This window comes from Octopus sinensis, linkage group LG1, assembly GCF_006345805.1.
Source record: "Octopus sinensis linkage group LG1, ASM634580v1, whole genome shotgun sequence".
Classification (NCBI taxonomy): Eukaryota; Metazoa; Mollusca; class Cephalopoda; order Octopoda; family Octopodidae; genus Octopus; species Octopus sinensis.
Genome location: NC_042997.1, coordinates 101,540,856 through 101,565,509, shown reverse-complemented (window position 1 = coordinate 101,565,509; position 24,654 = coordinate 101,540,856). Strand labels below are relative to the sequence as shown.

The 24,654-nt window shown below is 37.0% G+C and overlaps 1 protein-coding gene across 4 annotated transcripts in view; it reads right to left on the bottom strand.

Moving 5' to 3' along the window:
• The window catches only part of LOC115211768 (ecdysone receptor), a 147,030-nt gene that overhangs the window by 71,791 nt on the left and 50,585 nt on the right, over positions 1-24,654 (bottom strand). The window lies entirely within an intron of this gene.

Below are 24,654 nucleotides of genomic sequence, written 5' to 3'. Positions count from 1 at the left end.
TAAATTTATTTTAGCTCATTCTGTATAAGGAGTTAAACAAGTATAAGAGCTCATTTATATGAAAGTTGAAAATTGTTAGAACACATATCTAAATAGACTGTAAAATATATATATCCTGATAGACAGACATTAAGACACAGACATCCTGATAGACATCAGAAGAGATATCCTGGTAGCAATTGACAAGAAAATGTGATTGGAAAATAAAACTCGTAAATGAGTATAACATACAGCATACCCTAGCATGGCTGCATTTCAATGACTGAAGCTAGTAAAAGGTAAAAGATACATGAATTTTACTCTAATTCTTTAGCATTCAGATTACTCTGTTAAATATAAAGCTTATATATTCACATTGTTTTGAATTAATTATGTATTATCTTGTAGCTTCAAGATTCCAGTGATGTGATTGTTTACTTTTAGAATGACTTTGTAGGGTAGGTGTGAGATGTGGGATCTGGCTGGTTTGAACATTAAACAGGTAGAATATTTGAGTCTAATATGGAGTTACAGAAAGAACAGAATGGTAGACTGGTAGAAATGACAGAGCATGGATAAAATACCTTGTAGTATTTAGTAACAGCCAATTATGTTCTGAGTTCAAATTCTACTGTGGTCAGTGTTCTTTTGTTCTTCTGGTGTCAATAAAATGTAGTACTAGTCAGGTGGGGGTGATATAAGTAACTGCTCCCCTCTCCCATATACCCTATATTAGAAATTACCATTTAAAGAATGAAGAAACATAAGAGAGTACAGTTATCTCTAACAGTTCATGTTTTACATATATTTTCTCATGTAGAAGTGAGAAATGGCAAAAATAGTAGACCCAGGAAGACCTGGGATGAAGTGGTGAAGCACGACCTTCGAACTTTAGGCCTCACCAAGGAAATGACTAGTGACCAAGACCTTTGGAAATATGAAGTGCGTGAGAAGACCCGGCAAGCCAAATGAGACCATAACCTTGCGGCCTATGCCAGGAGCGTAACCAGCCCACATATGTGTACCTTTTCCTTCTTTGGACACTAAACTCTGCTTGCGAAGACCTGTTGAGGCAAGTGAAATCAAAATCAACTTCAATGACTGGCATCCGTGCTAGCGGGGTGCAAAGAGCACCATATGAGTGTGATCGTTGACAGAGCAGCTAACTGGCTCCCGTGCCACTGGCACATAAAAGGCACCATTCAAGTGTGATCATTACCAGCGTCGCCTTACTGGCACTTGTGCCCCGTGCTAGTAGGGTGCTAAGAGCATCATCCGATTGCGATTGTTGCCAGAGCGGCTAACTGGCTTCCATGCCAGTGGCACATAAAAGACATCGTTTGAGCGTGATCTTTACCAGTGTCGCCTTACTGGCCCCTGTGCCAGTGGCATGAGTAAAAAGATTCGAGCGAGGTCATTGCCAGTACTGCCTGACTGGCCCCCATGCTGGTGGCACGTAAAAGCACCCACTACACTCTCGGAGTGGTTGGCGTTAGGAAGGGCATCCAGCTGTAGAAACTCTGCCAGATCAAGACTGGAGCCTGGTGCAGCCATCTGCTTCACCAGCCCTCAGTCAAATCGTCCAACCCATGCTAACATGGAAAGCAGACATTAAACGATGATGATGATGATGAGTACAGCACCAGAAAAGAAAAGCATTATGTACTTTTACATTCAGAGTTTGAGTTGACAGCTTTCATCCCACTAAAGTCAACGAAGTAAATACCAGCTAGACAACTCCACCAAGCACAGCTCTTTGAAGTTCGTTTTCTTTCTCATGATAAAAAATCAATATTTTCTTTATCTAAAATGTACACAAATTTTATGTTATACCTTATGCTGTTCTTTTGAATAACAAACTGAAAATACAAGTCCTAAAAAAAAAAAAAAGGCTTGTGTTGGTGTTTAGTTTGTTTGGGATTAAACTCTCTCTCAAGCCTACAGGTTCATTAGGCTCATGCTAGTTTCCATGGTATTTAAGTGACTAAGACTATCTAACTTCTCTCTAAGTGGAACACCAATGTATAGTAGGATTAGCCCTCAGCTGTTGCTCATGCACCTTTTTAGTTGTGCTGACTGGATCAAGGGGAAATGAAGTGCTTTGTTTAAGGATACAAAGTGCCAAATAGTTCAGAACAGAAACTGAAATCACAGCCTTATGATTGTGAACCCAATACTGTGTTTTATTTTTTTTGTTTGTTTTTGTTCAGAATATTTCTTTTGTTCCAACAATGGTTTACAAAGTAAGACAGTTAATGACATTGTTTATATGGTAGTTAATTTGTTTTGCATTAATCTTCAAATGTGGGTGCATTCAAGTGATTAGTATGGTATACAAAATATAAGTACAGATACTTAATGTTACAAAAGCATCTCAACCACATGATTTCAAGTTTAGTCACACTCAACAGCACTTTGGGCAAGTCTTTTATATTATAGTCTACAGCTAACAATGCTTTGTGAGTGAATTTGGTTGATGGAAACTGAACGAGGCTTATTGTATTCACAATGATAAAAAAAACAAAAAAACGTAAGATTCAACAAGCAATTGAACACTCTGCAGAATGAGATCAAGCAGAAAATCGGACTGCCTTCAAACAGTGTAAATGTTTGTAAAATTAGACAAGATGAGTGACCTCTATCAGATTAGTGTTAATTCTTATAATTGACTTCTTTCTACCTCATTTTCTGTGAAAAAAACAAATAATGCATTTTGAAATGATATAAACACAACAGTCATACCCCACCCACAAAAAAAAGCCATTAGCTTAAAAACTGAAGATAAAGTAGATATCTTAACATACAAATACCCATATATTACAATGAGCAACCACCCAATTTCAATAATTACCTATTCATCACACTAATAAACCCTTTTAAATCTAACCTAGGCATCATTAGGAAGAAAATCATTGATGCAGTCACACCCAAAATGAAATCACCCTCAGCCTTACTTTTCTAAAGTAACACATATATTGTGACTGGTTAGTTTAATAACATACTAAACAAAAACAAGTATTACTTCTTCCAGTTTGACATTAAGGACAGTTATGCAATACTTATTACAGCTTTGGAAATTGCCAAATCAATAACAACAATCAAAAAACAGAAATCAAAATAATACAAGCCAGGAAATCCCTACTGTTTCACAGCAATGCATACTGGATCAAAAAAAACCCCAAGGAAACATTTGATGTCAGTGTGGGATCAAAGGACCCAGCTGAGGCCAGCGACATCATTGGTCTATACATATCAGCAAATCAGGCAAAATTTTTCTTTATTTCAGATGGTCTACTCCTCTACAGAGGTTTTAAAACACAGCAAACAGACAGGTTTAGGAAAGAATTACACCACTTCTTCAAAACCTTAAGAATCTCTATTGCAGTATCATACATCTCAAAAGAGTTAACTTCCTTGATGTCAATTCAAACTTAAATATCTCCATTTACAAACGTTATAAAACAAATCCAATGTATATACAGACTCCAACTCCACACAAAGTATAATTAAAAACATTGTCAACATCTCATTAACACTCTTCACTTTATGTAATGAATGTGTATTCAACAAAATAGCAACTGTATACAAGAAGTATTACACAATATCAGTGATAGAGAAAAAGTCCAGCACACTAACAACACCACATCCACTATAAATGTGAAAGCAGGGAAAGAAACATAACTTAGTTCAATCAACCTTTTAACATATGAGTCTCTACAATAACCAGCCAATCCTTCATAAACACTTCCACCCTAATTGCATGTACCACATCTTGATTAACAATGCAACATCAAAATATCATACTCTACATCCAGCATCTTTGAAGAAACTATATTCAATTATAATTATCTAAACTAGCATTAATGGTAAACCCATTGGGTTATTCCTGAAAACTTTATCCAAAAATCTGAAAATGTAGTCTGTGTTGTATCCATATGGAAAGATGGTCACTCATCTGCTACCCATTGAAAAGTTAAAGAAATTGGAATACGATAATTACATAATACACTTTATATTCTTTATGCACAATTTTATAGACTTAATACACAACACTCATAAAATAAATATTCATTCTTATTTTTCCATTAAACAAAAAAAGAATCCTGTATATATGATACAAACTTTAGTTAAAATGCATATATCTGCCATGTAAATAAGCGTGAATATTTCATGGAATTGCACTTATGCGTATGTGTTAAGTGATAAGTGATATAAAAAACTTAGTTTAATAAAAAAAATTCACTTTTCATTACCCAATCACCACCATCCCTCTCTCTTCCCCTCTCACTGTCTTTCTTTAACCTCACCATCAGAACATAATTCCTTTGCTAAAATTATTCAATTCCCCACACCTCATATCATAGACACTCCTCTCTCTCTTTCCTGTCTTTCTCTCTTTTTCGTTCTCCCCCCTTCTGTCTCTTTGCCTTATCCTCTTTTTCTCTCTCCTCTCTTTCCCTTCAACTAATCACATGAAAGCATTACAATTACATTCTCTCTACCTCATGTCACGGACGCTTCTCGCTCCCTCTTTTTCTCTAATCACATGAAAGTGTTACCAATGGGTTAAGTAATGTAATGACAAGCAGAATTATTATAAGATATGAAAACCAAAACCATACACTCAGCTGCATCAACTGCCAATGCAACATCCCTTCATCTTGCCCTCTAACCAGAAATTGCCTTGCAGTAACATAATCTTCAGTAGAACAATAACAACTACACCACAACACCAACTACAGCCACAAATATAGGGTTCACTGCTAACAAGTTAAAAATAAGATACCATCAACACATGCATACATTTTGCAAACCAAGTAGGAAAAATTTCTTCCCCATTTAAACACATCTTGAAATATTAATCTGTACACAATTATACCAACCAAATAACAAACATTACCAACTCCGTATAGCTGAATTCAACCAAATTCTTTAATTCAACATTTAACTACTGAACCATAACTCTGAGCTAATCTCTTCCTGCAAACATAAAATGTTTAGAACACTAAAACATTTCAAATTCCTCCCTTTAAAAACTAATCCAGATGATATAAATAACCATATTATTAACAATTAACACTTGAACTTCTTCCATAACTTTCCATCTATATTTACTACAATTATCTACAAGTATGTATGTAAATATGAACAAAAAGATTCTACCTAACTTTTTATAATCACCTACAATTGAAAATGAGGATTTGTATACACATGCTCATTTGCAGATTATGTACTTCCCTCAGGATTGCCCTCATATGTCTACATATATCTGGGTGTGTGATGCACATATATACTTAAGCACTGTAAGTATATGTGTGCATCTATGTATGTGTACATGTGCATTTATAGATGCAAGTCAAAGAAAACCTATATGTTCATATGTGTTGCAGATGTTTATGTGTATATAACTTTCTTAACCCTAACCCTAAACCTACAAACCTAGTTAAAAATTTATTTAGAGACAAGCCTACATCACCAAATTTGAACTATCCCTGACTTACACTTTTAAAGAAATTTAAGCTGTCACACCTATATTTATAAAATTCTTGCATGAACCCTATAACCTCTTTATATATATATATATATATATATATATAAACAGGGTGTTTCAAAAAATTTGATATCCTTTTGCAATCTAAAAACTTTACCAGTTCTTGTTCAAATGACTTCAAATGGCTTCAAACAGATCAAAATTTTATGTTTAATATGTTTATCTTTTCAGGCATAGAAATGGCATTCACTGGAAGAGAAAAGGTGTTTAGTGTGTTGGAGTATGCTTGAACATAGTCGAACAAGACTGTGCACCATGCATTTGTGAGAGAGTTCTCTAAAAAGTCACCAATGGCAATGCAGATTTGGACATGGCACAAAAAATTCAAAGAGGAGAGCTGTCTGTGCAGGGCAAAAGGATCTGGACGACCACTAACATTGGAAGAGACGGTCGAGGAGGTTTGCCAAAAACTCCTGCGAAGCCCCAAGATGTCCATAAAAAGAACAAGTCTGGAAACCCAGATTCCTTTAATGATAGTCTGGCACATTCTGAGGAAATGCTTGCTAACGAAACCCTACAAGCTGCTGCTCGTTCAGGCCATAACGGCAGATGACAAGCGAAAGCGCAAACAGTTCTGTGTTGATATGCAAGAGAAATATGAAGAACATTATTTACATTTGATTGGATATTTGTCCTCATCTTGTTTGTTAACGTTTTGGTTGATATACCCTCCAGCCTTAATCAGGTGTTTTGAGGAAATTTCGAACCTGGGTTCTCATTCCTAAGGTATTTTTTGATGTTATTATTATAATTATTATTATTATTATTGTTCAAGTCACTGCTTGGAATCGAACTCGGAACCTTGGGGTTAGTAGGCAGCGCTCTTAACCACTACGTCATATGCCCGTGGGCCAAGATCTTATTGGATTTTCTTTCTATCATCACCTCTGATTATTTTCCTAAGTAATAAAGATAACCTCTCTTTGATGTCATTATTTAACCACTACGCCATATGCCCATGGGCATATGGCGTAGTGGTTAAGAGCACGGGCTACTAACACCAAGATCTGAGTTCAATTCCAGGCAGTGACCTGATTAATAATAATAATAATAATAATAACAACATCAAAAAATACCTTAGGAATGAGAATCCATGTTTGAAATTTCCCCAAGACACTTGATGAAGGCTGGAGGGTATATCAGCCGAAACGTGTTAACAACAAACAAGATGAGTACAAATATCTGTCAAATAATGTAAATAATGTACATAATTCCTCATCTCTTAAATATAGAACTGAAATTTGAAGAAGCCAAGTTCAACGAACATCTTGTTTTCAGTGATGAAGCCACATTTCATACAAATGGTAAAGTCAATAAGCATAATGTTTGCATTTGGGGTGAAGAAACTCCCCATGCCACAGTTGAGCATGAGAAGGACTCACCAAAAGTGAATGTGTTTTGTGCCATCTGTAAGAAGCATCTTTATGGCCCGTTTTTCTATGACGGAAATGTGACTGGCGATGTGGTATTTGTTGGTCCTGTGCATCTGCTGCATGTGAAAGCTAGCTTCCCGGTTAATCTTCTTTTGATGTTGCTGCACCTCTTATGTGTCCATAGCTCACACTGGGTACATCTTATGGAATTTCTACCTACACCTTTTCTAGAGATCGAGCAGGGCCACCTACTTGAGGAGGTGTGTGATGTGTTTGCCTTCCTACTTACTAGAACTCTAAGGCCCTTCGATTCTAAACCTTGCTTCCAAACTTGAAATTTCTTCTCTAGTTCTAGTAGTGATTCTGCTTTGATAGCCAGATCATCAGCATAGAGGAGTTCCCAGGGGCAACCTGTCTTGAATTCCTCTGTTATTGCCTGGAGGACTATGATGAATAAGAGGGGCATGAGGGCTGATCCTTGGTGGACCCCTACTACAAGCCGGAATTCTACATTATGCTCATTTCCAATCATAACCCTACTGACAGCATCTCTGTATAGGGCCTGTACACCCCTTATTAACCATTCGTGAATCCCCAGTTTCCATACATATATATGTATATGTATATATATATATATATATATATATATATATATATATATATGTACCCCACAACATAGACTGGTAGTTAGTGACTTTAGGATCAGGACTAGGAGGACAACCAGAAGACGACAAATATGGAGAAGAAGGATCTGGAAGCTTAAAGATCCTGCAAATGGACAGAGATTTAGGGACATATTACTTGAAGCCTCTGACGAAGTAGAAGGGGATAGAGCATCACAGGGGGTAGAAGACAGCTGGACGTTTCTAAGGGACAACCTGCTGAGAGCCACTGACCAGATCTGTGGCTGGTGCAAAGTCCCCTCTCGACCTAGAATAACGTGGTGGTGGAACAATATTGTAGACAGGGCTATTAGAGAAAAGAGACAGGCTTGGAAGGTCTGGAAAAATGGGGGTAGCAGGGGATTGTATCAGACTGCCAAAAGAGAAGCTAGGAGACAGGTTTATTTAGCTAGAGGGGAAGCAGATAAGAAAAAATTTGCCAATGTTCTGCGCCGTGAGGACCAAAGACTGGAGGTGCTTCGTGTTGCAAGACAGTGTGTGAGAGAGAATCGTGATGTGGTAGGAGAGAAGTGTGTTCGCATGGAAGATGGTTCACTTGCGCTAAATGAGGATGCAAAGAGAGAGGTTTGGAGATGCCACTATGAAAGGTTGCTGAATGAAGAAAATGAATGGGATAAAGAGAGTCTGCCGAATGTTGACCCAACAGAGGGACCAGCTATCCGAGTTGATAGTTCCGTGGTAGCTAAGGCAATTAGAAGCATGAAGACAGGGAAAGCCCCAGGCCCATCAGGAATCACTGCAGAGACGCTCAAAATGTCTGGTAGTGTCGGCTATAGCCTAGTCACCCGTATAGTTAATCAGGTGATACACAAAGGGGTCATACCCAATGACTGGTGTAGCAGTATAATAGTCAACTGCTACAAAGGTAAAGGTGATGCCCTAGATACAAATAACTACAGATGTATCAAGCTGTTGGACCAGGTGATGAAGGTTACGGAGAGGGTCATAGCCCAACTAATTAGAGAGAGAGTTAGTTTAGATGAGATGCAGTTTGGGTTTGTGCCAGGGAAAAGTACTACTGATGCTATATTCCTGGTAAGGCAGCTGCAGGAGAAATACCTAGCCAAAGATAAGCCCCTGTACCTGGCTTTTGTTGACATGGAGAAAGCCTTCGACAGGGTCCCCCGATCCCTTATCTGGTGGGCAATGAGGAAACTAGGGATAGATGAATGGTTAGTGAGAGCTGTGCGGGCCATGTACAGGGACGCCGCTAGTAGGGTGAGGGTTGGAAATGTGTACAGTGAAGAATTCCGGGTAGAGGTAGGAGTCCACCAAGGCTCAGTACTCAGCCCCCTCCTATTTATCATAGTCCTCCAGGCAATAACGGAGGAATTCAAGACAGGATGCCCTTGGGAGCTCCTCTATGCTGATGACCTTGCTCTAATTGCTGAGTCGCTATCAGAACTGGAGGAGAAGTTTCAGGTGTGGAAACAAGGATTAGAATCGAAGGGCCTCAGAGTCAATCTAGCTAAAACCAAAGTCGTAATCAGTAGGAAGGTAGACAAATCACAAACACCTTCAGGTAGATGGCCCTGCTCGATCTGTAGAAAAGGTGTAGGTAGAAACTCTATAAGATGCACCAAGTGTAAGCTATGGACACATAAGAGATGCAGCAATGTCAAAGGAAGGCTAACTAGGAAGATGGTTTTTGTATGTGGCAGATGCTCAGGAACAATAAACACTGAAAATGCTCTGAGACCAACTTCCGTCACTTTCCAGGGAGAAAAACTAGAAATAGTTGATAGTTTCCGTTACCTAGGTGACCAAGTCAGCAGCGGGGGCGGGTGTGCTGAAAGTGTAACTGCTAGAGTAAGAATAGCTTGGGCAAAGTTCAGAGAGCTCTTACCTCTACTGGTGACAAAAGGCCTCTCGCACAGAGTGAAAGGCAGACTGTATGATGCGTGTGTACGAACAGCCATGCTACATGGCAGTGAAACATGGGCCGTGACTGCTGAGGATATGCGTAAGCTCGCTAGAAATGAAGCCAGTATGCTCCGATGGATGTGTAATGCCGGTACTCACACTCGGCAGAGTGTAAGTACCTTGAGAGAAAAGCTGGACCTAAGAAGCATCAGTTGTGGTGTGCAAGAGAGACGTTTGCGCTGGTATGGTCATGTGGCGAGAATGGATGAAGATAGTTGTGTGAAAAAGTGCCACACCCTAGCGGTTGAGGGAACCTGTGGAAGAGGCAGACCCAGGAAAACCTGGGACGAGGTGGTGAAGCACGACCTTCGAACTTTAGGTCTCACTGAGGAAATGACTAGAGACCGAGACCTCTGGAAGTGTGCTGTGCGCGAGAAGACCCGGCAGGACAAGTGAGTCCATAACCCGTGGCCTTCTACATGGGATGGAGCCAGCCTACGTATGCATACCTTCCCTTCTTGGGACACAAAACTCTCCTTGTGAAGACGTGATGAGGCAAGTGAGGATCAGAATCGAAATCGATCAATGGAAATTGCGGATGTGCTACCAGTGCCGGTGGCATGTCAAAACTCTGCTTGTGAAGACCCGTTGAGGCAAGTGACGATCAGAATCGAAATCGATCAATGGAAATCGATCAATGGAAATTGCAGATGTGTTACCAGTGCCGGTGGCATGTAAGAGAACTTTCCGTTTCGCGACCGTTGCCAGCACCGCCCCGTTTCGTGTCCGTTGCCAGCCTCGCCTGGCCCTCATGCCGGTGGCACATAAAAAGCACCGTCCGTTCGTGGCCGTTTGCCAGCTCTGTCTGGCACCAGTGCGGGTGGCACGTAAAAAGCACCCACTACACTCACGGAGTGGTTGGCGTTAGGAAGGGCATCCAGCCGTAGAAACACTGCCAGATTTGACTGGGCCTGATGAAGCCTTCTGGCTTCACAGACCCCCAGTAGAACCGTCCAACCCATGCTAGCATGGAAAACGGACGCTAAACGATGATGATGATGATGATATATATATATATATGTATATATACACACACACACACACATATAACATGGACTCTCCCATTGTTAGACAATGTATGAAGGTTCAGCAATTTCTTGCTGAACAACCATACAGATGGTTTGTTTATAGTGATCAAATGTTTGTGTACACATAAGCTCACTCACTCCATCAAATCAACATTGCCTGTACAGGTGCACTGTGTACCACATGTCAGATAACAAAATGATTGCAGAGCAACATGAAATGAAGTGCTTTGCTCAAAAATACAATGCAACACCTGGTCTAGGAATCGAACCCACGATCTTGCAATCGTGAGTGCAACACTAACCACTAAGCCATGTGCCTTCACACGCACTGATACATATCACAGTATCTACCAGAGTATCAAATGTTGCTATATGTTACTGGTCACAATGTGTTTTGCATTGTTTTAGATCTTGAATGAAGCTACCCCGGCAGATAGGCAGGCTAAATTTCTCCTGAACAGAATGCCGTCTGTCACAGGGTTACCCATTTATAGCTGAGAGGGTTGGAGCAACATGAGATAAAAGTGTTTTATTCAAGACACAACAAGCAGCCAACTTGGGAATCAATACCATGATCTCACCCTGACCACTAGGTCACACGCCTTCTTATATATATAAAATTCAGTTTAGACTTTTGAAAGCATTCTACTAATAATAACTGTAACCTCAATGTAACCAGATACATGAACTCCTATACTGACCTAAGTTTTGAAACCTAACAATACATACACGCTTCAATGAAACCAAACAATAACATGTAAAGAAATGACATTCCCTCTCATTTTATCAACAAGCAGTTGCTGTCAAAGAAAACCTTAAGCAAGAAAATGGTGCCTACTATGTTGGTCACTCTACTCAAACTCTATAAACATATACTTTCTCTCTTTTCTTTTCCTATGCAAACACTTCTGTTTTTTTACAAATAGATTTCCTCCACACCTAATTTTCATAAACATCCACTAAATGAACACCCGCTTGTCAAAAGACTATGTATAAGGTTTGAAAAACCAAGCCAAGCCAAGCCAAGCCACAGCCTGATGATGGCAAGTAAGCAAAGACTTTGCAGTCAGTCAACATTTCCCTTGTAAAAATAAATAAATAGGGTTCTCTACTGCCTTTAATTTACTATTTAACTGTTTTTTTTATATACATACACACATACATATATATATATATATATATATATAGCTTTACACAAAAACAAGCAATATATATATATATAAATAAAACAGATGGAGGTGGAAATAGCACAGAAGTAAGTCTAAGATATTTCAATTTAAGAGGAATTTAATAGAAATGATTTTAAGAATTATATAAGGAAAATATTACCAGTTTCGATGAATTTCATTTTATCAAATATCAGTAAAAATTTATAAAAATTTGAAGTAAAAATAGTTCATCTTCTGTCTGGAGGTCAGACATATTCTTGACCCCCACACAAAAGATAAACTGTTTTTACTTCAAATTTTTATAAATTTTTACTGATATTTGATAAAATGAAATTCATCGAAACTGGTAATGTTTACTTTATATAATTCTTAAAATCATTTCTATTAAATTCCCTCTTGAATTGAAATATCTTAGACTTACTTCTGTGCTATTTCCACCTCCATTTTTATGTATAAAAATTTGATTTGTCTAGATCTCTCATCTTTTTTCAACTACACACACACACATATTGTGTGTGTGTGTGTGTGCATGCATTTGTATGTGCAAACATGCATGACTGTTGATATCCCATGGTTTTGCTTAAGTGAAACAGTGAATGATGTATACATTCCTTGTTGACATCAAGACCACTTGCTCAGCACTTTCAAAGTCCTGTGCAATAAAAAAAATACCTTACTTAAAAAACAGCTAAGGGTTAGTGGCACTAATAGCATATAGCTGTTAAATCTTGCCTCAGACATCTCCCATCCAACCTATGTTAGGATGGGAAAAATGAACATTGAACGAATGATATGTACTTGTAGGAAGTCAGATACAACTGCCATTCATAGGTTGCTGAAGTAACTTTGCATCTTACATTAACCCTTTAGTGTTCAGATTACTCCGTTAAATGTAATGCTTTTTTATTTAAATTGTTTTGAATTAATCATGCATTATCTTAGAGCTTTGAGGTTTCAATGATGTGATTATTTATTTTTAGAATGTCAATGTAGGTTAGGTGTGAGAGGCTAGATATGGCCAGTTTGAATATAAAATATGTAGAATATATTGGGCCGGATTTGGCCAGTTTAAACACTAAAGGGTTAACATTAATCATGTCTTTTTCAGTTCCAGAATATTTATAACACTGGAGTCAGGAGAAAAAGACAAACAGTTGATATAAAGTTCACTGACTGGTTCATGATTTTGCTTCAGTTAACTACAAGAGCCAAACATTCAATCGCCAGCCAAATTTCCTTTCTATTCATCCCATGAGAGCATTATGATATTGTGACCACATATAACTGTGTTTCATAATCATAAATATTATTAGAGTGCAGCTCTAGGTCACCTACAAAAAAATGTTGTGGGTGACATGAGTTTGTTGATATAGCCCTGACACTTAACAGAGCTAACAACATAAAGCAACAATAGAGGAACTATCATTGTCGTATATCCTGTAGAGAGCTTATGTATGTATATTTGAATATAATTACATGCATGTGTATGAACATATGTGTTTGAATTTATGTTTTAATGTATTCATACATTATACATGCGTTATCTATTTATGTATACATGCGCATATGTATTATATATAATTTGACATGCGCATGTATACAATTGTTATTTATTTTGCATATTTTCAGTGTTCTGTTTATAAACTTAATTTGAATGACATAAGTTAACTGTTTCTCATTGAGGATCCTAGCATTTCAAGGTTACTGTATAGAAGTCTGGTAATGTAAACAGAATACCAAGTGTTATGGGTATAAATGTGAATTGATCATTTTACTAAAGTTTCTTGCCATGAATTCTGGAAAGCTTTAACTTCACCAGCCCACCCCAACAAAATGGCTAGCAGCAGTCAGTCACAACAAATAATGTTTTTAACTGTGACGCAAAGTTTTTTCATATTTGTGAGAAGCATTGTCAGGAAAAACCTCAGCTTACAACTGCTACTTAATGACTCAGCAAGGATGACAAGCAAAGCAGAAAATACATGGATTTAGCTAAATACTGCAGAGCATTTAGTTCAGCACTTTTATACTTCACATTCAACAATCCTTACATCACAATATTACATAAGAATTATAAGCCAATAAGCGTCACATATCTAACCACTGGAGTGGCTAGAAATAGCTACCAAATATCCCTCAAATCAGATGCTACTATCTCAGAAACCCAAAAGAACAGATTAAATAATTTATCTCTACAAATACCAAAAGACAAGATGATTACAGCCAGAACAGCTTGGATCACAGCTGAACTAGAGCTAAAGAGCAACAAAGATATAAAATCTCAACAGTTTTCTTATATAACTGAAATTATTATACAAGTAAACTATAAGAGAACATTTTTAAATAACAGAATTCATGAAGGACTTTTTAAATAATCAGCTTTACTTTTGTCATTGAACAGCTAAAACTCCTGAGAGGCCGAGACACTAGATTACTGAACTGCATTAATCATTGCAGAATTACTGCTTGAATTTCATATGATATCTATTTAAGTTAATCTAACTCTCTTTCTTCTAAACATTCATTTACGTTTCTCTTTTGTTTTAAATTGCAGCAAGTTAAATTACCACTGCTTCATCTGATCTACTGTATCAAAGAAATTGTAAGTTCATCATACTATTGGACATTACAAAGACTTTGCTCCATTAACAAAGTGATTTTTCTTTACATTTTGTCTTTTCACTGAATTCTGTTTACATTTATCTTAATTTCAGTACCTTAAGTTTTTTCTTCTACCTCATTCACATTAGTATTTAATAACTGATATGACTTCTATTAGTTAAGGCTAAATCACTATCTAGTTTCTAGAATTCATCCCAGTTGATTTTATAGACTATTTATTAGCACAAAAAATATTTAATTTTCATTCCATTCTTATAAAGTTTACTTACATTCTAAATATATATTTTAATGTATTTCAATTACCAATTTCTCATCAGATTACTTTACTATTAAAATGATTATGAGAGAATATATGAAGCTAGATAGACATTTTATCACCAAATTGAAAAAGAAAAAAAAAAAAAAGAAAGAAAAACGAAAATCTTAGCACATTTCCTTAATCCTTCTAGTCTAACCATATATTCAAAGCATATAGCTTTAATAGTGTTAGTTTGCTGTAGTCCATATGCAAGGAAATATTTAAAAGTCTTTATAAAAACTGATATGTTCTTGTACACACCCACTAAATTGTTCATTTAGTTTTCTGCCAACTCAGCAAGTCTCTTACTCTTCTGTGCATATTGCTTATTTATGTTACATTGTATTACAAATGATGTCAATGGTATGTTTTTCTGCTATAGATTCTACAGAATATATGAAAATATCAGTACAAATATTATTCCAGTGATCTAATAAGAACTTACATTCTCTGTACATTGCTTTGAGGCTGGATGCTATGTTAATATTTGTCAAATTAACAAATATTTCCATCAGTATTTAGTGGTGAGAAGCAAACAGTGTTTAGTTTAAACACTAAGCTATTTCTAATTCAGCTGTGTCGGTCTGAGAGATTTGCAAGACACAGTACAAGTTGTGTGCAATGATGTCACTCTAGAGCAGTGGTTTCAACCAGGGTTCCGCCAGTACAGTCCAAGGGTTCCACAAGAAGTTACAAAACTGCTAAAATCGGCAGTAATTTTTAATTCTCCTGTGCAGATATGTGTGCATAAGACCATTAAATTATTGCACAGGGGTTCCTTGAGCCAGTAGAATGTTTCATTGGGGTTCCACTCCAGCAAAAAGTTTGAAAAGCACTGCTCTAGATGATGACTTCTGAGAGAGTAGGGCTGACATGGATGTGATCAATGTAGAACATAAAATAGTAGAATAATGGTTGGTGACTGAAAGAGTTTAATCTTTTTGATACCAAAGAGTTGCCCTTGGTTCTCTGACATGGACTTCAAATTTATGTTCCAAATACTAGCTTAATAACGGTTTCCAATTTTGGCAAAGGACCATGAGTTTTTCTGCAGAGAGTAAGATGATTAAATCTATCCCAGTACTTGACTGGTACTTATTTTATCGACCCTGAAAGGATAAAAGTTGATTTTAGCAGTATTTGAACTATATGTGGACAAAATGACAGTAAGCACTTTGTCCAACGTGCTAATAATTCTTCCAGCTCACTGCCTTAATACTAGCTTAATAATGTTTTCTACTATAGGCACAAGGCCTGAAATTTGGTGGGAGAGTGTCATGGGCCAAAAAGTTTTCAAATTCTTCCCTAATGCGGCCCGGAGCAATTTTTTACACTGGTTCACTATTACATGTCAAGAGTGAAAGAATAACATCTATGTTTCACTTTCATTGCACATTTACTGTTTCATATTAACACTTAAGTTAGCATGACATCATGAAGCACCGTCTGCTATAGCCCTGGGTCAATCAAAGACTTACAATATAGCCCTGGGTCGATCAAAGACTTACAAGTGAATTTGATAGAAAGAAACTGAAAGAAGACCATTATGTGTGTGTGTGTATGTACAAACATATGTACAAGGGTGGGCTGAAAAGTTCATAGGCTGACTATGAAGGAGTGACATTAGAGCTGTGAAATCTTGCATGCATTCATTTCAACTGATCTCATTAATAACTGCATTGTTTCTTTCCAGGTAAACTGACATCTGACTCTTGAAAATGGACAAAATCTGGCATTGTGGTGTTATCAAGTACCTGCAGAAAAACAGTTTAGTCCCCAAAAGCATTTATACTGACATGATTACTACATTAGGGGATGACACCCCAGCTTTATCAACAGTGCAAAGTGGGCAGCTGAATTTAGGAGGTGAAGGGTGAGTCTTGAAGATAAACCAATATCTGAACATCCTGCAGCTTCCACTACTGAGGAAAACATTGATCAAGTTCACTACAGGGTGATGGATGACATACGATTGACTATAAATCAAAAAGCCAAAACTATTAGCATAGTCTATGGAAGAATTGAGAGTATTCTGCACAATGAATTTGTCATGATGGTTTGTTTGGTGGGTGCACAGTCTTTTGACACCTGACCAAAAGTGCACCAGGCTGATCACATGACAGCAAAATTTGACATTGTTTGAGGCAGATCTAGCTAGTTTCCTTGAATGATGCCTAAGCCAGGATGAGTAATGGCCTCATCACTTTGAGCTAGAGACAGAGAGACAATTCATGCAGTGGAAACACCCTTCCTCACTTGCTCTAAAGAATGCAAATGTTTCATCTGCAGTAAAGGTGATGACCTCAGTTTTTTAGGATGCAAAAGGTATTATGTTTATTGAGTATATTCAAAAGGGCCACACCATCAATGGAGAGTATTATACTAACTTGCTGAGGCAGCTATGAAAGGTTGTCAAAACCAAGTGCCAAGGAAAACAGATGAAAGGCATCTTGTTCATGAGGACAATGCTCCAGCATGCAAATCCTTGGTTTCAATGGCTGTTATGTATGACTATGGCTTTGAACTGGTTGATCAGCCTCCCTATTCTCTTGATTTGTCCCTATTTGATTATCATCTGTTCCCCAACATAACAAAAAACACTAGGCTGGGAACCAGTATCACAATGATAATGATATCATATCTGCTGTTGATGACAGTTTTGACCAACAGGATGAAAGCTTCTTCACCAATGGGATCCAAGCACTGCAACACTGATGGAAGATGTGTGTGGACTATAAGGGGTCCATGTTGAAAACAAATTTCATGTGGTCACATTCCATGAGAGTATCTTGGTCAGCCTATGAACTTTTCAGTTGACCTTCATATATAATATACATATTAAACACAAACACATATATGCATATATTACATAATGTATTATACATGTGTGTGTGTGTATATATCTATATATATGTGCACACACAATATATACATAAAATATGTATATATATATATATATAATATATATATATATATAGAGAGAGAGAGAGAGAGAGAGAGAGAGAGAGAGACAGTGCATTAGTTAAATGCACAGATACGTATGTCATGATTATTATCTATCAGGATTTACAGTTACATAATTCTAAAGCCGGTGTTGATGGACTAAGTAGTTATAAATTTTTCTATAACCTTTTGCAGCTTAGTTTAGAATTGAGAAGAACACATCATTAACATAATTTAATTTGAAAAGGAAATTCTGAAAACCTCAGAGCATCAGACCAGTACAAATGGGAGCATTATTGCTCCAAACCAAACACAGAGATTTATTTTATATTAGGAAATATCTTTAATAAAAATGCTGTGCTTTTACTATAACCTGCAAGAAAGAAAAGTTATCCACTATTTGTACACATACATATATATATATTTATATATACATATTATAGATTTAACAATGCAAACAGGAAAAACAGAATTCAAAACATGATGATGATGATCATCATCATCATTTAGTGTCTGTTTTCCATATTAGCAGGAATTAAATAGTTTGACTGAGACTAGTAAGTTGGTGAGCTGTACCAGGCTCCAGTCTGATTTGGCTCTGTTTCTATGACTTGATGCCCTTCCTAACACCAACCACTCCAAGAGTGTAGTGGGTGCCTTTTACGTGCCACAAGCACAGGTGCTTTTCATGTGTACCTGTATGGGTGTCTTTTACATGTACAGGCACAGGTACCTTTTATGTGTACTGGCACTAGCCAGAACTGCAATTTCATTTGGTTTGACATGTCTTCTCAAGCACAGTAAATTGCCAACAGTCTTGTCACTTATCATAGCCTCCATGAAACTCAACATCCAAAGATTGTGCTTCACCCCTTTGTTCCATGTCTTCCTGGATCAACAGCTTCGACAGGTTCCCTCTACAGTTAGACATCGGCCCTTCTTTATGCAGTTGTCGTTGTCCACACATATATTTTACTACAATTTAGCAGAAGCAACAGAAACTTCATGGCTGAGAGTTTTGTATGTCAGCACTTATCAAACCTATTGAAGTTTGATAAATGCAAATGCACATATTTCTCAGCCCTTGAAGTGCTGATACACAGAACTCTCAGCCACTGAGTCACTGTCGTTTTTGATAAATATTAATTAAAATAATAATATATATTAAATATATTACATATATGTACTTTTTTGGACTAATGGTTATTTGTCAGTTAGTGTGTTGATGTGTTGAGTAAAGCACTAGCATGGTTTGGGCTACTTGGTGTCATCTGCAGTTGGGGTATATTTTTGTTGGATCTACTTCAGGAGTTCTGCAGTGTGAGTTGAGAAAATAATTATTATCTCAATTATTATTTGAGTATAATCAATTAATGAAGCAGGAGATGGATTTGCTATTAGTCATTTCAACACTCCTGCTAAGAATACAGAATTCAGGCAGTCATGTTGGTTTTGGCCCACTTCTTAGGGAATATTTTTAGTGGGACACTACTTTATGTATGCATGCTCCTGATGTGACCCAGACTGTAAAATTGATGCAACGGGTTGAAACAATCATCATATGGAATAAAGATTAATACCAAATCCATCTACTGTTTCACTAATCAATTATATATATATATACAGTGATCCCTTGCTACTTCACGGTTCAACTATTGTGGATTCATGACTTCGCAGATTTTTAATATATATACATGGTTGTGTGGTTAGGGAGCTTGCTTCCTAGCTACATGGTTTCGGGTTCAGTCCAACTGCGAGGCACTTTGGGTAGGTGTCTTCCACTATAGCCCCGGGTCGACCGAAGCTTTGTGATTGAATTCGGCAGGCGGAAGTTACTGCCATGTGTATGTGTGCGTATAGCTGCTCAGTGCCTCTCCGAAAGAGAGAGAGAGAAGGAGAGGGGATATATATGAATACCTAAAATTTTTCATTAAATCCAAAGAAGAAGAAATGCAGCAAGAAACAGAAGTTGTCAACCAAACTGGCTTAACTTTGGAACAGCTGGCCAAGCTCTACTACCTGGCTAAAGAATGGGATGATGATATGGTTCGTTCTGTGCAATTTTGTAACAAGGTCGACGAAGTCATGAATCCCTACAAGATGCTCTTTGAACGGAAAAGAAGCAGCAGCAGCAACTTCCTATCACAATGTTTTTGCAGCCTCGCAAAAAAGAGCCAGTTCCTGCTGCTACTACTACGGTCGCACCTTCAGAAGAAGTAGAAGAGGTGTCACAGGAAAGGGCATCGCCCTTCTCATTTCATTTCTATTGCTTCATCATCATCATTTTTACTGCACAGCAAATTCATCCCCATCATCATCCAAATTTTACTTCAACTTTTAAAATCTCAAGTGTTATTGCTTAACAGTTGTGCTTGTTATTAATAGACTACTGTAATGGGTAGCTTGTTAACAGTACAGGGAGGGCTTTAAAAGTCCAAATACATGTTAAATAAATACTGTATGTATGGTGTCCCTACTTAGCAGAAATTCAGTTATCGCGGCTGGTCTCGGAACCAATCTACCGCGATAAATGAAGGATCACTGTATATACACACACACACATACATACATCATCATCATCATTTAGCGTCCGTTTTCCATGCTAGCATGGGTTGGACGGTCTAACTGGGGTCTGTGAAGCTGGAAGGCTTCATCAGGCCCAGTCAGATTTGGCAGTGTTTCTACGGCTGGATGCCCTTCCTAACGCCAACCACTCCGCGAGTGTAGTGGGTGTTTTTTACGTGCCACCTGCACAGGTGCCAGACAGAGCTGGCACAATGGCCACGAACGGATGGTGCTTTTACGTGTCACCGGCACATATATATATATATATATACATATTTTGAGCTGTATTTTCCTGTTTATATATAATACATACAGACACATACACTATTTTATGAACTTTAGAAAAATGTCACAATGAAAAATTGGAAGAATATTCTTGTTTTAAAAATTGTACACTGTAATAGAAATCCTGTTCCACTGTCCAGGCATACCCTGTTCAAATGTCAGAAATGGTTTGGTTGTCCTCTGTATAAATAGTAAGGTTGCTCTCTTGGGATCCCTGCACCATTGCACTCAGCAGGGTGATTGGGGTTGCAGAGGACGTTAATGAATGCAATGGGGACATGTGAGAAGGTTATTGCATGGTAATGGGAGGCAGGAAATAGTGACAGAAAGGGAGAGAAATATGTACATTAAGAAGATCAATTGATCTTGGTTATTAGCTGACTCATAGTAATGCTATAGAACAGTTCAATCAATTACATCAACCCCACTACAAGTTTCAAGTCCAGCACTGTTTTATTGTACAGATTTGGTCAAATTACTAAATTTCAGAATTTGTAAAGTTAAATCATAAACATACACACACATATCTCCATATAATGGGTTTTTGTACAATTCCATCTGCCAAATTCCAGTAACAAAGCATTGACCAACTTGAGAATATAGGAAACAGTACTGAATAGCACGTGGTTGTGAAGCAAGCTTTTAAACTACATAACCATATATCTGTATATTTGTATATATACATATTTATGTGTGTGTATGTGCATGCCTGTATGCACATGTATGAGAGTGTGTTTATACTTGCATGTGTAAATAAGTATGTATCACCCTTATCACTTTGTCCCTCCCTTTCTTAATAACCACTCACACGAATCCCTTCATTTCCCCTTGTGGCTTCCCTATTCCCTCCCTCCCACAACAGAGTCTACTTTATTACTTCTTTCCACTATCATCCTGTTACAACTACAAAGCAGTTCCTCTCATCATACTTTACCCTCTCTCATCACCTTGCCTAAAATCATTACACTATATCCTTCTATTCTCCTTCACTTATAGAGGTAGGACCCCTTTAATGCAAGGTGGCCTCATTAGTATTGGTGCTATGAAAAACAAAACAAAAAGTCAGTGCACACTGTAAAGTGGTTGGCATTAGGAAGGGCATCCAGCAGTAGAAACCATACCAAATCAGATGTAGGAGCATGAAATGGTCATGAGATGTTGAACCATCCAAGCCATGCCAGCATGGAGAGTGTACGTAAAAATGATGATGACATATCAAATATTTTCAGAGTTTGGGTAAAAAGTAGTGCTTGTTGTTATTGTTCTCCTTTGAATAACAAAGAGAAAGCATTGCATTTTTACATTTGTCTATCACACAGGGTTATTCAATAATAGTTCACAATAGTAGGCAGGAAATGCAGTCAACTGAATGCCTAGTACAGTAGCGACATAATCTTATTGTTTGCTGTTTGTTGGAGTTTTACTATTTATTTCTGCAGAAGTTTCTATCTCTTCTGGCCTGTTTTGTATTTAAAAAAATAAACTGCAATTTCAAGTTTTACACAATAGCATTTAGTCCTATACATTAACCTTTCCATCTGTCGGCATAGGATCACATACTATAAGTCTAACCATAATTTTTGTCCTAGTACATTGCACATTGTATCAATAAAGTATTGTTTGTTACCTTTTATGATGTTTCTTAGAAGCATCTGTAATTATTCTATTGAAATAATGCACTCTGACATCCCCTTGCTTGAAGCCAATGAATTTGGTTTTGATTTGTTGTGAATTGTTTACTATTATTGTTTGTGTCATGAAATTGAAGGCAGGTGGTGCAATATGTCCTTTCATGCTGCTCCTGCCTACTCAACTAAAAATGAACACAGGCTGTTTGCTGGTGCAGCACTTTCTCCTTCCAGTTGTCACATCTGCAATGCTTTGTTGAGTCAAGGATGGGCGGGCCAAGAGGGTATCTATGTCTGCTCATGATTGTATAGCCATTTAAAACAACTGGTAGAAGCATGGTACACACCACTAGGTTATACTTGCTTGCACTTGATGGCTTTGTATTTAATTTTTATGCAAGTTGAATTGAGACAATAAGATGCTGTTACACAAAAGGTATCTGCAGTTAATTTGCAAAGCAAAACAGATGTTTGAGATAAAGTTATTGTACCTTCTTTGCAAAGGTGTATGTGTATGTGTGTATATATATATATATATATATATATATATATATATATATATATATATATATATATAGTGATGAGAATTAATTAGTAAACACTTATTATTTGTAAAGGATTTTGACGCGAAGTGAAGATGATATTTTATGAGCTGTTTGTTGTCAGGGTGAAACTGAGGCATATAGTCTAATGTAAAAGAAGATAAAATCTGAACACACATAGTAAAGGTGATAATATGATTTCTCTTGCTACATTTTATTTTAAAATTTGCTTTTCTAGAAGCTTATCATACTCTAAAATCTTCTGTATGATGTGTATTATGTCTATGTACTCTATGTATTTTTTTAATGTATGTGATAAGACATCTGCTTTATGTACAACCTGATATTTGAGATAGTTTTAAGATATGTGAAAATATGTAAGGGTGTTTTATCTCTGGGATAAGAGTCACATAAACATTATATATGATGATGAAGTCTTTATATATTTCAAAGTACTTCTTAAGTAATGTATATTATACACCAAGTTTTGATATGTTGAGCATAGGGAAATCTGAGCTATTTCTGTTGATGTGCATTTTAGAAAAAAAAGAAAGAAAATATTTTTCCAAAAATAATGCATGTACTTTTGTACTGAATATACAGATGGCTTTTAGATCTCATAAAACAGCAGTTCATCCAACATTCTAGACACAACTTGTTCTTATTATTAAGTAGAGCATTGATGAACATTGGCTTACTGTTGCCTCAACAGGTTGAGCAACTACTTAAAAGCTTCCAGATAGTGGGTTACTTTATGGGTTATGTGATTTAGTGTATTGTGTAACAATTTAATAAAGTAAATTGGAGTGGGCATGAAATGTATCACCATTTGTCACATGGAAGTGTCTATTTAGTGTAATCATTTTAATAAAGAAGAATTTCTTTTAAAACTGAAAGGAAATTAGAGTAAGGAGTGGACAAACAATGGTCTTTTGACTTACCTAATTGTACAGTTTATTTATGTATTTAGAACAAATAAGAATTTGACGTTTTTCCCCTAAGATGGAGTTAGTAGAAAACAGTAAAACCAACAGACAGAACAATACTGTGGCTTAGTTCCTATGAAAAAAAGCCATATTTCATGATCTGTCTGTAGATCACCAGCTAAAGAATAAGATCAAAATATAACTGTCAAAATAAATTTGATTGAAAGTGTACAGTTAAATAATTATTGATCAATATAACAGACAATATGATTTCTATCAACATTTTCATTTCTTTCTCCGTCACAGATGACAAAAATGACAATGGCCACCACTGCCCCTATCACCATTCCCACCATCATGATTCATGTTGCCATTTTTATTGCATCATAATCATTTTCCATGTTGGCATAGTGTAACCAAATGGTTGCTTTTAAGTACCCTTATGTTGTGATCTAAATCTTTCTGTAGTCTAATCTACTTTATTGTCAGGACATTCATCCCCCATGTTGACACTGAATACCCCCAAGAACTAGTTTGTAACACTTTCCTTATATACATCAGCAAATACTTTCTCTGATCATTTGCACTCATTCTCAAGTTTACAGCAACATCCAATGCAATATACTCAGCACAGAGTGTGTGTGTGACTGAAATCATCTTCCATACAACATCAAATTTCTACTAATGTATCCCATGTATTATTAATGGTGCCACAAAACATAATAGTTTTATTTTTTTATCTTCTAACCATTTGTCCCACCAACTACAATGTATGGTCGATAGAGAACTGAATATGCTGTCAATAGACAATTCAAATGTCAAATGCTGAACATCAACCAAACACCCAGCCTCAGTCTAGGAGAGCCTCTTTTTTTCCACCCCACAATAGACTACCACAGAGAATATTTGCTGATACAGTAGGCTCAGAGCATCAGCAACATTGGTATACAAAGAATAAGTACTGACAGCAAACGGATTCCTGATCAATGACACCTGTCCTTTTGAAAGAAAGCTAAATGAGCAAGTGCTCTAATTTGGTGAGATATTCCCTAGCTAAAGGCACAGCTATCAGGTTGTAGCACACAATGATTATTTCTACTTGGCATTTTGTATATAGCTTCTTGGCACATTTGCTACTC